Source organism: Zingiber officinale, chromosome 11B (genome assembly GCF_018446385.1).
Source record: "Zingiber officinale cultivar Zhangliang chromosome 11B, Zo_v1.1, whole genome shotgun sequence".
Lineage (NCBI taxonomy): Eukaryota > Viridiplantae > Streptophyta > Magnoliopsida > Zingiberales > Zingiberaceae > Zingiber > Zingiber officinale.
The window spans coordinates 27,313,108-27,330,389 of record NC_056007.1 but is presented as its reverse complement, the minus strand read 5'-3'; the positions used below and the strand labels follow the sequence as shown (position 1 = coordinate 27,330,389).

Genomic DNA, 17,282 nt, shown 5'->3' with positions numbered 1-17,282 from the left:
CTTATACTGCAGGTGAGGGGTTTCTTACCTCCTGTTCAGATTTTCTTACGATTCTAATCGCTAGATCTCCGAAGGAGACGATCCTTTCGACGATCTTCTCGCGTCCACGCGTTCCTCTCGCGGAGGGGAGTGTCCTCGTGTCGAAGTCGTCGCCGGAAGGTGCCCTTGGGCGGAACCCTAGCCTTCCTTGTGGTTGGCGCCGAGAGAGGAAGAAAAGAGAGGTGGGCGGCGGTGAGGTTTTGAGGAGAGGAAAAATCACGATCCAAATAACCCTTCACTTAATTATTTCTTATTTATACTAAGTGATCTAATTCGGCCCAACTCTAATATAAATTTAATTGCCTCCCTTTCCTTTCAGCATGACCCTGCCGGGTTCAACTGGTTACTAGAATTATCCGTGAACCATAGGTCTCGGGTTCAATTTCCGCTTAGGTCGTTTTCGGTTTCTATTTGTTTTTGTTACTTCCGCTACTCTAAAATTTCTGTAAAAATATCCTAAAATTCCATAAAAATCATAGAATATTTCTAAAATAGTTTTGAGAATTTTCGAGCGTTACAATCCCCCATACCTTATAAAAAGTTCGTCATCGAACTTAGAATAACTCTGGGTACTTCTGTCTCATGCTGGCTTCTGTCTCCCGTGTTGTCTCTTCTGTTTTGTGACTTTGCCAAATGACTTTTACTAATGGTACCTCCTTGTTCCGCAATTTCTTAACTGCTCGGTCTATTATCTGAATAGGCCGACTATCATAGCTGAGGTCTTCGTGGACTGGTACTGACTGGGGCTCAATTACCTGGGTGGCATCTGGGATATGATTCTTCAGCATAGAGACATAAAATACATTATGGATGACTGACATATCCTGTGGTAGCTCTAGCTCATATGCTACCTTGCCAACTCTTCTAGTGATAGGGTATGACCCCACATATCTGGGACTTAGTTTGCCCTTCTTCCCAAAACGCATTACTCCCTTCATGGGAGCTACTATGAGGAATACTGAATCCCCAACTGAAAACTCTAAAGGTCTGCGCCGTGTATCAGCATAGCTTTTCTGGCGGCTCTGAGCTGTCTCTATCCTCTGGTGGATCTGCTGTATAGCTGCTGTGGTATCTGCCACTAGATCTGTCTGAAGTTCTAGTTCTTTCTGTTCACCACTCTCATACCAGCAGATTGGAGATCTACACCTCCGCCCATAGTGAGCCTCGTAAGGTGCCATGCTGATGGTGGCCTGATAGCTGTTGTTGTATGCAAATTCCGCTAGACTCAGATATTTGCACCAACTTCCTCTAAAATCTAGGGCACATGCGCGGAGCATATCTTCGAGTACCTGATTTACTCGCTCCGTCTGACCATCTGTCTGAGGATGGAAGGCTGTGCTGAATTTTAACTTCGTGCCCAAAGCTGACTGTACACACTCCCAGAAGTGTGATGTGAACCTACTGTCTCTGTCTGAAATAATGGTTCATGAGACTCCATGTAGTCTAACGATCTCCTTGAGATACAACTGTGCTAGCTGTTCCATGGAGTAGGATATCCTGATAGCTAAGAAGTGGGCTGATTTAGTCAACCTGTCGACTATTACCCAGATGGTATCAAAACCATTTGTGGTTCTGGGTAATCCCACTATGAAATCCATAGAAATGTCTTCCCACTTCCATTATGGAATCTGGATAGGCTGCAAGACTCCTCCTGGTCTCTGATGTTCTGCCTTAACCCTCTGACAGGTTAGGCAGATGCTGACATATCGAGCGATGTCTCTCTTCATCCCAGGCCACCAAAAACGCTTCTTCGAGTCCTGGTACATTTTAGTGGAGCTTGGATGCATCGCATAGGGAGTCTTGTGAGTCTCATCTAAAATCTTCCTGCGTAGTTCCACCTGATCTGGAACACATAATCTGTCACCAAAATATAATCCCCCGCTATCTGATATTCTAAACTCTCCACCTTCTGATTCTGCTAACCCTTGCTTGATTTTCTGAATTTCAAGATCCTGTTCCTGAGCTATCTGAAGGTCACCAAGCAAGGTAGACTCTAACGTCATAGTAGAGAGCTGTCCAACTATGAGTTCAAGACTGAAGTCTGTGATCTCCTTCTGTAGGGGTGGTGACATGACTGCTAGAGATAATAGAGCAGCACTGGACTTTCTGCTAAGTGCATCTGCTACCCTATTCGCCTTTTCTGGGTGGTAGAGGATGTCTATATCGTAGTCCTTGACCAGTTCTAGCCATCTGCGCTGTCGCATATTCAGATCCTTCTGAGTGAAGAAGTATTTCAGACTCTGATAATCTGTATACACTTTGCACTGAGCTCCATACAAGTAATGTCTCCAAATTTTGAGGGCGAACACCACTGCTGCAAGCTCAAGGTCATGAGTGGGGTAATTCTTCTCATAATCCTTGAGTTGTCTGGAGGCGTAGGTGATTACCTTGCCATCTTGCATTAGTACTGCTCCTAGTCCCAACTTAGAGGCATCACTATATATATCAAAGCTATCTGCGTTCTCTGGTAGAGTCAGAATAGGTGCACTGGTCAATCTTCTTTTTAGCTCGCTGAAGTTGTTCTCACAGTCCTCTGTCCACTGAAATTTTCTGTTCTTTCTGGTAAGAGCTGTCAGTGGGGAGGCTATTCTGGAGAAGTCCTCTACGAACTTTCTGTAATAACCTCCTAATCCCAGAAAACTCCTGATCTCATTGGCATTCTTGGGTCTTTTCCAGTTACTCACAGCTTCTATTTTACTGGGGTCTACCATGATACCATCCCTTGAGATGATGTGACCCAGGAAGGACACCTGATCTAACCAAAATTCACATTTCGTGAACTTGGCGTACAACTAGTTCTGCTGGAGGGTCTGCAGTACTATTCTCAGGTGCTCTGCGTGTTCTTCCTGAGTTCTTGAATAGATAAGAATGTCATCGATGAACACGATAACGAACTTATCTAAGTATTCTTTGAATACCCTGTTCATGAGGTCCATGAAGGTAGCTGGAGCATTTGTCACGCCAAAGGGCATGACTACGAACTCGTAATGTCCGTATCTGGTCCTGAACGCTGTCTTGGGTATATCCCCTTCTTTAACTTTCACCTGATGATAACCTGATCTGAGGTCTATCTTAGAGAACACTGCTGCTCCCTTTAGCTGATCGAGCAGGTCATTCTCGGAAGAGGATACTGTTCTTAATCGTGACTTGGTTCAGTGCCCTATACATAAGCGCATGCTCCGTCCTTCTTCTTCACGAACAATACAGGCGCTCCCATGGTGAGTGACTCGGACGTATGAAGCCCTTGTCAGCAGCCTGTAGTTGCTCGTGAAGTTCTTTCGATTCTGCTGGAGCCATGCGGTGAGGTGCTTTGGAAATAGGATTTGTACCTGGGAATGAGCTCTATTTGAATTCAATCTCACTGCGGTGCTAGGCGTAACTCTTGGGGAAGGCTGGTAGTCACATCGACTCGGACCTCGCTGGTGTTGGTCCTTGTCTGGTAGTCTTGACTCGTGTGCTAAGAACCCGTATCCCGAATCCATTAACCTCTGTGCCTTCATAGCTGAAACTTTTGGGTCTTCGCTTTGGTTCTTCGACGAACTCGAATGCTTGAGGTTGGAATACGACTTTACATTTCACTCGATGGAAGCTCGTGTCGATCAAGAAGTCCATTCAAGATGACATCGTAGTCATCCATATTTAGCACTATCGGATCACAAAGAGTTCTCTGTCTGCTAAATGGCATTGCTCTGAGCCAGTGCGTGGATGCCATAATTTCTCCTGAAGGTAACGTCGTCAGAAACTGACTACTGAGTACCTCTGGAGGTCTTGCTAACTTCTCAGCAAATGCCCTGGATATATAAGAATGGGTTGCCCCAGTATCGAATAAGACAGTTGTACTTTGCTGTAAAATACTAATATGACCTGTAACAACTGTCGAGGCATTCGCTACGTCTTCTCTGGTTAAGGAGTAGATTCTTGCATTCGTCATAGCTGGAGGGGTTTCTAGTCTGTCCTGGCTGATGTGTGGACCATCTAGAGCGGCCTACATTTGATGTAACTGAGCGGCTGGCCTCCATACTGAATCGGCTGTGGTGGAGGAAGACTAGTCTTGTTCGGGCACTGCTTAGCCATATGCCCTTCCTGTTCACACTCAAAACATCCTCGTGTGCCTTTACGACAAACTCTAGGGTGGAATTTCCCACAAGTAGCACACTTTGGATAACTGGGCTGTTTGCTAGCTGACCCTCCTTTTGGGTAACTCCCTGGTTTGTGCTTATTGCTGGAGTTCCCTTTCCAGTTGGAGCTGTGACCCTGTTGTTTCTGAGTACCTGAACCTCCTTGACCTTTTGATTCTGTGAGAATTTGCTTCTGCTGCTTGATATTGTTCTGGTAGTGTTCGGTGGTCAGAGCACTGCTGACTAGTTCTTCGGTGGTTTGCGGCCTGTGAACGTCGCCAGCCACGTTCATTGCTATTTCCGGCCTCAGCATCTTGAGCATCAACCAGACTCTTTCTTTCTCTGTGTTGACTAGTTCAGGGCATAGACGAGCCAATCTATTGAATTTCTTCACGGCTTCCTCAACTGATAGGTTGCCCTGACGAAACTCGGTGAACTCGTCGTAGTGGCGGTTTGTGACCCGCATGTGAAAGAATTCCTCAAAGAACTCCTTCTCGAAGTCTGCCCATGTCATCTGGTTTACTGGGCGCTTCACTCTAATTCTCTCCCACCACATGTGTGCATCTCTGTCGAAGGAGGCGCTTCACCTTCTCATGTTACGGCGGTCCGGAAGCTCCATCGTACTCTCCGGTGTTTTGAACCAGGCTTGGGCATCCCATGGTTCACTAGTGCTGAAGTTCTCGGGCTTGACTCTCTGCCATCGGATAGGCTTCTCTCTTTACCTCTGCTGCTGGGGCTACTGGTGCTCTGGTGGAACCTCTAAGACTACTGGCGTTGCTACGTTCGGTTCCGGGGTGACTGTGGGAGTATTCTCTTGATTAGCCTTTAAGGTGGCTATCTCTATTCATTGCTCAGGCTGCTGTGAATCGAGCCACTAGTCTTTGTCAGTGCAGGGAGGCACCGGCGCACCTCGTCTTTGGGGCTCAGTAGCTGGTGCCCTTCTAGCTGGGCGTCCTCGTGCCATTTCTAAAGACATAGAGGACATACATAACTAAGACAATCATGTTTATATACCTACTATCATTATCATGTTAGGTGTTATCATCAATCAACATGCTACGGTATCTATAAACATGAAAGAAAGAACATAATAAAGTGAGAGACGTTTCTTACTTGGAAGCTGCAGGTTCAATACTGATTTGTGTGTAGAAGTATGGAAACTGCTCTGATACCACTCTGTAACGATCCGCATTCTACTGACTAGGCTGTGAGGCCAATCGTTACATTAATCTGTGCTAATTATTCCCTGACCATCATTAAATCTAAGTGCGGAAGCTGTACTAATTAAAATTTTGCTAACTATTATCATTTCTTGGTTCTACATGTGCTAAGGGGTGTGATCAAAACTATTCATGACATACATTACATTCCCCAATGGTCAAGGAACTTAACTAAGAGTTTCTCACTGATATCAGGCCTCCCAATCAATCCACGGATCGATTGGAATAGCCGGATCGATCCGTGGATCGATCCAGGTGGCTACTGTATGTGGGGCTTAGGTTGGATCGATCCAGTGATCGATCCAGCACGCCTCGGGCGATATTCGGATCGATCGGTGATCGATCGCCAATCGATCGATGATCGATCCCGAGCCTTACATTGGCGAATTTCTTTGGATCGATTGGTGATTGATCCGAGGCCTCTGTTCGTGATGCGAACTTCTCAATCGATCGGTGATCGATTGAGAAGCCTCAATCGATCGACCGATCGATTGAGGTTTCGATTTGTGCAGTCTGATTTCAGCACTTGTTCGTGCCAAAACTTCCCATGTCAATCCTAAACTAAATGTAAAACATTCTCACATCATACAAATAGTATTTTAAGCATGATAGGGTGCATGACCAACTAATTCACAGCAATTAACATACTAAGGTGCAAAACAATAAAATGCTAAAAGGTTCTAATGCTTAAAATAAGCTTGCTGAAATTCCCTAAGATCTCTATTCCAAGTTCCATTCACACACATCTTCGTAGCATTGCCCTTCAGCCTCCGCTAGTCCACCTTTCTTTTACTTTTATCTGCTGTATAAGGAAAAGAAGTATCTGTAAGCTTTCGCTTAGTAAGAAACCATCTACCTCATTAAAACATGCAATCGATGCAAATCATGCTTTGAAAACATGTTATTTGAAAAGAACATACTGAATATGTTAAACATGGCATGACATACAACACATAGAAATAAAACTGATCATAGCAATAGAACTAATCATAAACTATCATGTTGTATCAACAGAAAACTAAACTGATATAAAACTGAGCTAAGCTAATACTAATCTGATGCTAAAGCTGACTGAACTCACATGACTAATTTGTGATTTTTGAAAACTATATTCATAATAGATTAAAATACATAATCAAGCTGCTGTTTGGGCCCGACAACTGTACTTTGCTGTGCGCGCATCCCCAGCTAGACCCGAGTTTGCAAGTCCCGAATTTAGTAGGGTTACTAGGTTAGCAGAACCTAGGGACGACTATGGGAGTCAAACCCAATGGATATCTAATCCAGTACAGTGCCTCTGAGAAAGTAAAATACTGAACATAAGCTATTAAATTCTTGTCTTGCTTTTACTAGGTTGTCTAAACCCAGAACTAGGTTATCTAAACCTAGAGGCGACTGTGGGAGCCCACCCATTGGACGTCTAGTCCTGTAAAAGCTGTAGCAAGACTGTATGAGCTGTGAAATGCTCCTATTGCATTTAACTAAGCTATCACAATGCCTAAGTTGTATTTTAGCTGTGCTAGTAATTTAATCGAACACTTGGTATGCGCTAATTCACATCCTTTGTGCCAAAAAGCTATATATACTACTAACTAAATCATGGAATTCACACGGAAGCTACTTATACTATAGGTGAGGGGTTTCTTACCTCCTGTTCGGATTTTCTTACGATTCTAATCGCTAGATCTCCGAAGGAGACGATCCTTTCGACGATCTTCTCGCGTCCACGCGTTCCTCTCGCGGAGGGGAGCGTCCTCGTGTCGAAGTCGTCGCCGGAAGGTGCCCTTGGGCGGAACCCTAGCCTTCCTTGTGGTTGGCGCCGAGAGAGGAAGAAAAGAGAGGTGGGCGGCGGTGAGGTTTTGAGGAGAGGAAAAATCACGATCCAAATAACCCTTCACTTAATTATTTCTTATTTATACTAAGTGATCTAATTCGGCCCAACTCTAATATAAATTTAATTGCCTCCCTTTCCTTTCAGCACGACCCTGCTGGGTTCAACTGGTTACTAGAATTATCCGTGAACCATAGGTCTCGGGTTCAATTCCCGCTTAGGTCGTTTTCGGTTTCTATTTATTTTTGCTACTTCCGCTACTCTAAAAATTCTGTAAAAATATCCTAAAATTCCAGAAAAATCATAGAATATTTCTAAAATAGTTTTGAGAATTTTCGGGCGCTACAAGAACAACTCATTGTAACAACACTTGTACGCTCTCTCTTGTTTATCTTCTCTAGTTGTGCGCTTCACTGCTGTAAAAAGGCTTCTCCGCCAGAAGGAGATAATAGTACGACGTCTACCTTGGATTAACAACCTCCCCGATTGTAACCAAGTCAACTCTTTGTGAGCCTTTCTTTTTCTGTTTTCTGTTTACTTTATTATTCTGCAAGTGTTCTATTGAAAGTTCGAGAAGGGTCTTTGTTTATTTTTTATGGCTATTCAACCCCCCTTCTAGTCAGCCCAACGTTCCTACAGAAACAACACACGAGCACACCAAAGAATTACTTGATTCGGAGCTTGTCACGACTCCTACTCCAAGACTAGTGATCGTTGATCGTTTTCAGTGGACAATCACTATAAGTTCATAAATTCTTTACAATTTAAAGTACAATATTTAAACAATAATAAAAATTATACCGACAACAAAAAAAATAGTAAACTTAAAGCTTCTGGTCGTCTGAATCTTGTTACAACTTTGTCAGATCGTTATTTGAGTAGAGCACGAAGGAAGATTGCGATTTCAAGTTGTCTACTTGCTGCTACTCGAACCAGGCTATATATAGCCCGTGGAGGGCACCTCCAACAGCATGGAGGGTGCCCCCAACCCCGCTGAAGTCACAACATCGATAAGCTCCTCCATCTTTACTGCTTATCCGCCTGAGGGCGCCTCTAAGCTCCATGGAGGACATCCTCCATCCAGCATCCAGGGAGCCCTCAAGCTCCATGGAGGGCACCCTCGCGCCTTGTTGCGATGCTGTCGACCAGGACAGCCGAGGCGCCTCCAAGCTCCAAGGAGGGTGCCTCGAGACTGTTCATCCGAGGTTTTTTTGTACAATTTCTATCCTGTAAGGCATGGTAGTCTACAAAACAAAGTATACCCTACAAAACAAAGTTAGTACAATAAAATAAGATTAAGATAGATATTTGACAATCATCGAACTGTCCGATTCTGACTTCAAATTTCACTTCTGAAAATCCTAGGTCGAACCGACGCCTACTGTTCCCTCACCGGGGAACGTGTCCTCACCTACTCCACTCAAGAGAGTTTACCTGTTGCCAGCTCGATCCTCCAGACTGTCTGGAATTTCCGCCTAGGGTTACCACACCCTAGGACCTAGGGTTACCACACCCTAGGACCTAGGGTTACCACACCTTAGGACCTAGGGTTACCACCCCTAGGGTTTTCCTCAACCTAGGGCTACCGCCCCTAGGACCTAGGGTTACCACCCCCTAGGGTTTTCCACAACCTAGGGTTACCACCCCCTACGACCTAAGGTTACTGCCTCTTAGAGTTTCCACCACTTAGGGTTACCACCTGCCTAATCGCAGTTAGGACTTTTGCCTAAAACAACTTAGGACTTTCCTACAAACTCAATAAACCTTGTTAGATAGCAAGACGACTTAACTTTGAACCCTTTGACATAATCAAAACATAGGTTCGGTCGTCGGATGCTTCCTGCATCAACAATCCCCCCTTTTTGATTATGACAACATGGTTCAAAGTTGAGTAAAATATAACAAGATAATTAAGGTATTTAAGCATGAGCATAACTAAAATAATTCATAAAAATTTCCTTATGATCTCCCTTTCATAAAAAAATATGTTTAAATTCTTAACTTTAACTTTACTCTCCCTCTTTGACATAAATAAAAAATAATACTAAGTAAAGAGAAGGTTGTAAAGATAGACAAATTTGTAAATCTTTAGCTCCCCTTGAAAGATAGAACTTAGCTTTGAAAATAATTTCTTTGAAAAACACTTAGCTAAATTAGAAATTCTGTGAAAATACTTAGTTTTTTCAACAAAAACTTAGATAAACTTAAGCTCTAAAAATTACTTAGCTGAATATAATTTTGAAAACACTTAGTTTTTTCAACAAAAACTTAGCTTTAAAAGGATTTTGATAAACAATTAGGTTTGAAAAAGATGTTGATAAAAACTAAGTTAAGTACTTAGCTTTGAAAATTCTTATTTTTCACAACAAAAACTTAGCTAAATTTTGAAAATAATTGTTTTGTTAAGTACTTGGCTTTTATAACAAAATTTGATAAAAGTAAAGTTAAGAATTTGCTAACTTCTTTAAACATAATTCTTATTGTGAAAAAAAACATTGCTAAGTCTTTGCTAAGTAAAGAGAAGGTTGTAAAGATAGACACTTTGCTAAGTCTTTTGATAAAAACACTTTAGCTAAAAATATTGTGAAAAAAAAACTTAGCTTTAAAAAATATTTTTAGATAAAAAGCATAGTTACAAACTTAAAATTTTTCAAAACTTTTGAACTTGCTTTTTCAAATAAGATTTTGTTTTTTTAAAAAAATAAACACTGAACTTCTTTTAAAAAATAAAAAATTAATGACTTAACTTTCCTTTCACTCCCCCTTAATTAATACCAAAAAATGAGTGTTTTAAGTTTTAGGATATTCTTGTCCAAGCATGAGTAAATCAAAAGCATAAAAGTTATTTTTCCTAATTTTCCATTTCACCCATTCTAGGTTATCAAGCATGTTTAGCTTATGAGTGTGTGTGAGACGAAGTTAAGTTTATTTTTAATTTTATCAATATTTAAAAATATTGAAATTGAGATTTAAAATATAAGTTTGATTTAATCATTTGACAATAGCTAAAATTTTAAAGATTTTGAAAATATATTGAAAATTAATTAAGTTTGAAATTATAAACTTACATATTAATTATGATTTAAAAATTAATTATCTTTTTGAAAATCTAAGAATTAATAATTTAAAATTTAATTATGATTTTGAAATTAATTAGATTTTATAAATAATATTTTGAAATGAATATATATTAAGATTTTGAAATTAATTAGAATTTGAAATTAATATTTTAAAATTAATTATGTTAACTTAATTGAAATAATTTTAATTAATTTGGGTTTGGTTAACCCCTATATATTTTAAACCTAAATTCATCTCACTTTTTTTTCTAAATTATCAACCAGGGAGCCTTATAGGATTTTGTGAGATAGTTAATTTAATCTTCAATTTAGATTATCATCTAAGGATTGATTTACATTTGAGTTAGACTCAGGTTTTACAATTAGTCAATTAAATATTCATTTTAAAGATTGACTTCCAAGCTGTGGCAAGTCACTATGCCTTCTTGGGTATGAGATCATCCACCACTTCTAGACAAAGCCCTTCAAAGAAATTAGATATTTAATTTCCTTTTTGAAACCCCTAGGTCTAACTAGTCAAGTGTAAATCACGGCTAAGTCCTGATCTAGCCTATTCTAAGCATGAGTAATAAAAAGCAGTAAATCAACCATCAGACAATTCTATTTTATGATAAAAATGGTCTTTTTATTGGCTCCCCCGGATCATAGCCTCGATAAGGTCTATCAAGGTAATGAATTTGATCCTTAGAGATCCAATATTGTCCAAGTCCAACTTGATTAATCAAGTTCGACTTGGAGACCCATGCTTGGACTAAGTTTCTATTTGAGCATTTTACTATAGACAAATAAGATCTGAGTTTATGTTTAGGCTTAAAATTCAAGTCCAGATCGATTGTAAATGACTCTTTGTTTTCCAAGAATCAAATCAAGATTCTTGAAACCCAAGGTGAACCGTTCCAACGTGTCCTTAAGTTCCTTGACTTGAGTTTTCAAATTGGAATTTTTTTCCTCAAGTTGTTGGACTTGAGTTGAACTTCTAATTTGAACTGGCTCAGTCAAAGAACTTAGGTTAGTCTCCTCCTTAAGGAATGTTACCTCCTTTTGGAGTGACTTGACCCGGAAGTTAGATTTGGCCAAATTTTTTAATAGATATGAAAATAACTTTTCTAGATCATCTACTTGAGTACCAGCGAATAGAGAACTTACAGTGGGGTTAGGTCCTTTGGAAATGGTTACGAATATGTGGCTTCGCTCGGACTCGATTTTGGATTTGCTCTCGATATCAGACTTAGACTCGGACTCAGTTTCGGCAACATACGCTTGTACTGGTAGAGCAAGGTAGCTTTCTTGTTTTTGTTCTTCTTCGTTGACTCTTCATAGGACTCAGACCACGTTGCCTTCAATGCCTTCCTTCTTCATTGCTTCTGGTTTGGATAGTCCGGCTTGTAGTGTCCCTTCCAGTTGTAGCCGTAGAAGGTAACTCCAGATTTGACATTCATGTTCGATGGAGTCACCCTCTTCTTTTTGCACATTTTTCGTATCAAGTTGACGAGTTCGGCTGTTATCTTGTCATCGTCATCGTCTGAGTCTATTTCATCTTCGGACTCAGATTCGATTCTGCGCTTTGCTTTTGGTTCCCGCATTCTTCTCGTTCTTGCAATAAGAGCTATAACTTTCTCAGTCGAACGTGCATTAGTTTGCTCGTGCAATTCAATTTATGAAAATAGCTCATCTAGTCTAATTAAAGAAAGGTCCTTGGATACTTTGTAAGCATCTACCATGGATGCCCACAAGGTATTTCTTGAAAAAGCATTTAATGCATACATGATAACGTCTCGATTCTCCACCTTCTACCCTATTGCATGGAGGTCGTTGAGGAGGTCCTGGATGTGTGCGTGCAATTGACTCGTCGATTCACCATCCTGTAATTTTATGTTATATAATTTATTTAAAATCAAATATCTTTTACTTACTTTAGTATCGTAGGTCCCTTCATGTAGCTCAATTAGCTTCTCCCATAAGTCTTTGACACTTGAGAACAAACCAACTCGGTTCAACTCCTCCTTTGTTAGATCACATCGAAGACTACATGTTACTTTGGCGTTGGCCTTGACTTTCTTTATTAGACTTGCATCCCAGTTCTCGCATGATACTGGTTTTCCCGTGCCATCAAGTGGGAGTGAGATGCCAATTTTGATGATCATCCACATCTCAAATTGGGTTTGGAGGTAGGACTGTATTCAACCCTTCTAGTAGGCGAAGTCTTCACCGGAGAAGAGTGGCGAATGAGCTATGCTATAGCCTTCTTGGTGGGCCATTGTAGAGGAAACTCTCGCACACAAAAAGAAAAAGAAACAAATATTCCAAGACTTGGTCTTGGATTAGTAGTACGGGAGAAAAATAGAAATAACAATTTTTTTAAAAAATAATAACAAAATATTAATAAAATATTAATAAAAATATTAAAAAATATTATTACAAATTTTTGAAAATGTGATATTTCGCTAATACTGACCAAGAGTGAAAAGATGAAAATAAAATTTTTAAAAATAGTTTTAGAGGGAAAAATTGAAAGGCGTAAGGTTTTATTTTTTGAAAAAACAGGCGAAAAAGCAAAAATTACTCGAACGATAGTAGTACCGATTCAGAGCGACCCCGCTCTAATACCAATTGTAGGATCGAAAATGCTAAAGGGGGAGGGGAGGTGAATAATGCTCGTGGCTTTCATGTCATTTTAAAACAATCAATCGGAGTAAACGTTACGCAGTGGAAGAAAAGAACAACACACGAGCACACCAAGGAATTACTTGGTTCGGAGCCTATGACGACTCCTACTCCAGGGCCCGCGATCGTTAATCACTTTCGATGGACAATCACTATAAGTTCATAAAATCTTTACACTTTGAAGTACAATATTTAAACAGTAATAAAAATTATAACGATAATGGAAAATAGTAAACTTGAAGCTTCTAGTCGTCGGAGTCTTGTTATAGCTTTTTTGGATTGTTCTTTGAGTACATCATGGAAGGAAGATTGCGATTTCAAGTTGTCTACTTGCTGCTGCTCGAACCAGGCTTATATAGCCTGTGAAGGGCGCCTCCAACAACATGGAGGGCGCCCCCAACCTCACCGAAGTCATAGCGTCGATAAGCTCCTCCATCTTCGCTACTTATCCGCTTGAGGGAACCTCCAAGCTCCATGGAGGGTGCCCTCTATCCAGCGTCCAGGGTGCCCTCAAGCTCTATGGAGGGCACCCTCGTGCCTTGCTGCGAGGCTATCGACTAGGACACCCGAGGCGCCTCCAAGCTCCATGGAGGGCGCCTCGGGACTGTTCATCCGAGGCTTTCTTGTACAATTTCTATCTTGCAAGGCATGTCAGTGTTAATGTTCCGCAAGTGTACGGATACGTCGTCAGTAATAAAGAAAGATATTGTACCCATAGGCACTGGTTATAACAACTAAAGATATCTCAACACGAATTAGCTAAACAACTAATCAATTGATTTATAAAAGCTAGGTGCAACTATGAAAAGTAAAATATAGAAGTAAAAGCATAAAAACAGGGATAAGGGCTATGATAAAAGGATGCTCTAGGAGTTTTAGTTTCTTTGTAATGTTATTCAATGTAAATGATCTATCAAATCTTATTCCTCAATTGTCCATCATTTGTAGAAGGTTGCCGATTCTCTTTTGCAATAGACAACCGGCTTAGGACTAAAATCTATATCTAAATATGATCAATTAGGAATGATTCCAATGATGTCCTTACATGAGTTTGCCCGTTACGTGCGTCCCTTGGATAATCAACATAGAAATGAATTAATTCTCAACCCATATTAAGATATAAAAGATTAATGCATACAATCTATCCTACCCCCTTGAATGACCTTATTTCAGCTTCAAGATTATCCCTCAATCGTCCTTACATGAGCTTGTCTGTCACATATGCCCCTCGGATAATCGAATGAGGAATTACCTCTACAAGATCCCCAAGATACCCAAATATTTAATCAAATATGGTAATTAAGTCCAATCACAACAATCCACACAAGATCAAATGGATACAAACAAGACAAAATCATAAAAATAGGAAATTAGCAAATCCACAAGAGTTTACATCAAATCATATTACAAATACTCCCTCCATCCTAGAACAAAGAGATCTAATCCATAGAACAAGAAAAGAAACCCAAAGAAAAGAAGATCTTAAGCATCTTGATCCCAAAATCCAAGAAGAGAAAGGGAAGAAAAGCTTATCTATGATGAAGAACGATCTTCGGATCCAATCCTTGATCTCGGAGTTGATTTGTTGAAGATCCGCCCTTAGATTGCCGAAAAATCCCTCCAAGAAGGTGAGGAATCACCCAAATCTTCTTCTCTCCCAAAAGGGAGAACTCACCGTCAAATGGTGAAAGAAACCCTTATATAGAGCAGAGATTTTGGGCGCCACACGACCTCAAGACCTGGTCGTGTGTGAGACACGGCCTTGTTCATTCTCTTCACTGCCCATCTCACACGGGCGTGTGATGCACATGACCATGACATGTTCTTCCACTGCCAACCTTGCACGGCCGTGTAGATCTACACGACCCGTGCTGCCTCCAGTTCTAGAACTCATGCACGACTGTGTTTGGGACACGGTGAGGGCTGGTTTGGCTTCTGGGAAAATTGCACGGCCGTGTCTGGGACACGATCATGTACAACTTTAGCTCCGGAAGGCTTGCACAGCCGTGTCTGAGAAACGGCCATGTACTGCTTTGGCTCTACAAGGCTTGCACGAGTGAGCATCACCACACGGCCTAGGTCAATCTACCAGTCATGGTTGTGTGGCACTTCAAGATGGTGTCTTCCTCCTTTCGTTAGCTTGCAGATTTGGCCTAGATCACAAATTCTTCTCCAAATACGACTCCTACGTACAGAAAATGCACAAAAGCAGATCTCCGAACAAAAAGAGTAAATATGCTAAAAGCAAAGCTGGAAGTACGAAAATGCATAGATAAAGCATGCGTAAAATATGTGAATATGCATCAAAACATGCTAAACAAGTGTATACAATTAACACACATCACACCCCCAAACTTAAACTTAAGCTGGAAGTACCCACCTATATGAGTTGTATGAGCAAGTATTCAATTGCTTCCTTAAAATGCTTAAGCAGTGCATGCTCCAAAATGAAACTATCACATGTGAATCACTTTCATCTAGGATTAGTTCAAGATCTGGATCTCTTTAGAATGTGTTTACCTTTGGTTTTCTTTTACTTGCTGTTGTCTTGTACTTGTGTAGTATAAGTTTAATTTTTACGCATCTTTAACTGTAGAACTTGTTAAGTGCATGCCCAGTATAATGTTCTAATCGGTGATGCATGAATGCTTGATTAAGAGTGAATTATGTGTTCACATATCCACCTGTACAAACTATTTTGATTAAATCATAACATCCTCAATGTTATGATAGAATCATACTACCATTTATAGGATTATGGACGATAGGTTAGAATGTTGATAGAACTGAAATGCTATAAATGTGTTTTTGTAGATTTTCCTAAGTAAGGGGGTAATTAGATGAATGTGGGTTTAGGTGGTGCTGATACGGATTGGGTGTCTTGGGATGAGCTCCAAGGAGGGCCCTTCTAAACGTGACTAATGACTGATAAATGACTTAAAATGACTGACACCAAAGAGGTACCTCTCAAGGTCTATGACTGATAAGTGACTGTGCTCTCTAATGGTTTACCACTATAACTCCATATTTATCTCTTTATTCTCTATTGAGGTTTCCTTATTATGTATGTATGATTTATTCCTTTCCTTAATGAATGCAAATGCTTTAGTAGCCCTACTTTGTATCTACTTATGAATTTTTACTTGTTGGGTCAGTGGACTCACACGATAATCTTGCATAGGTAAAGGAAGTGGTATTGGGATGGTGATAGAGGACATGAAGACGGAGTGAATGAGAGGAGTCGAAAAGTAAGCCACACTGTCCAGGGCCACTATGCATGATATTCAATCGGAACCTTTGATTGTATTGAGATTAAGAGCTTTAGCTTAAATATATATAAAAAAAACTGAGGTTGTTATTGCATTGTCAAAGTTACAAATCATATAACCGGGATGTTTCATAACATGACCTAACTGAACCTGGTTGATCACATCAAAACTACCACGGGGTTCCAACAATCTCTCCCTTTTCGATGTGCATCAACTCAAGTTCAAGTTAGGTTAAAAACAATGCAATAAAAGTATTATAAAAGAAATTACAATAATAACATTGTAGGAACATTAAGTATAATGTTGCAAAATTCATATTTTATAATGTTGTAAAATTCAAATTTAACAAAATTTAAAATTTTAAATCTCCACTAAAATCTCTCCCTAAACTTGTACCTATTTCTCCCCCTTTGATCACATAAAAAAAAGAAGAAAAATAACATAAAAAGTTAAAAAGTTTGAAATAAATTTTAGGAGACTTAAAAAAATTTCAATAAAGTCATACTTTGTATTCGACAAGATAGAGTTTTAAAGAAAAAATTTTGTCAATTCTAAAAAGTTGACTAAAAAAAATCTTAAAACTTGTTAAATAATGATAACAGTAAATCATTTAACAATTAGTCAATTATTCATTAAATTCAATAATTGACTTCCAGGCTGTGGCGAGGTACTAGGCATTATTGGATATTGGAACAACAACCACTTTCTTAGACAAAGCCTTTTAAAGAAATTAACTTTTAATTTCCTTTATGATATTTTAACCCTGTTTTAAAAAATTTTAATCTCAGTATGACTTTGGAACCCAATATTAGTTCCTACTTACTAGGTTAATTAAAAATTGGGGGGGGGGGTACATAATTTTTAGGAATATTCCTAATTTGCTCCTGGTGATGTCTAATATACCAGTGTAGTCTATCATACTTTCTAGATTTTGATTTTTAACAATTATTCAAATTCAAGTATGCATGGTCTTTTTTCAATTTTTTGATTTCTATCTTCAAATTTTTTATTTTCTAATTTTAGATTATCATATAATTCTAGAGGACATGCATTAACTAATT

The 17,282-nt window shown here is 39.7% G+C and overlaps 1 protein-coding gene across 1 annotated transcript in view; it reads left to right on the top strand.

Annotated features, from left to right (window-relative positions):
• Window positions 1–16,328, top strand: part of LOC122033844 — a 29,775-nt gene extending 13,447 nt beyond the window's left edge. The window contains exon 5 of the mRNA XM_042593006.1: window positions 16,134–16,328. The gene's annotated coding sequence lies outside the window, so the exon portion shown is untranslated. The remainder of the gene's footprint in view (window positions 1–16,133) is intronic.
• Window positions 16,329–17,282: the final 954 nt, after the last annotated feature.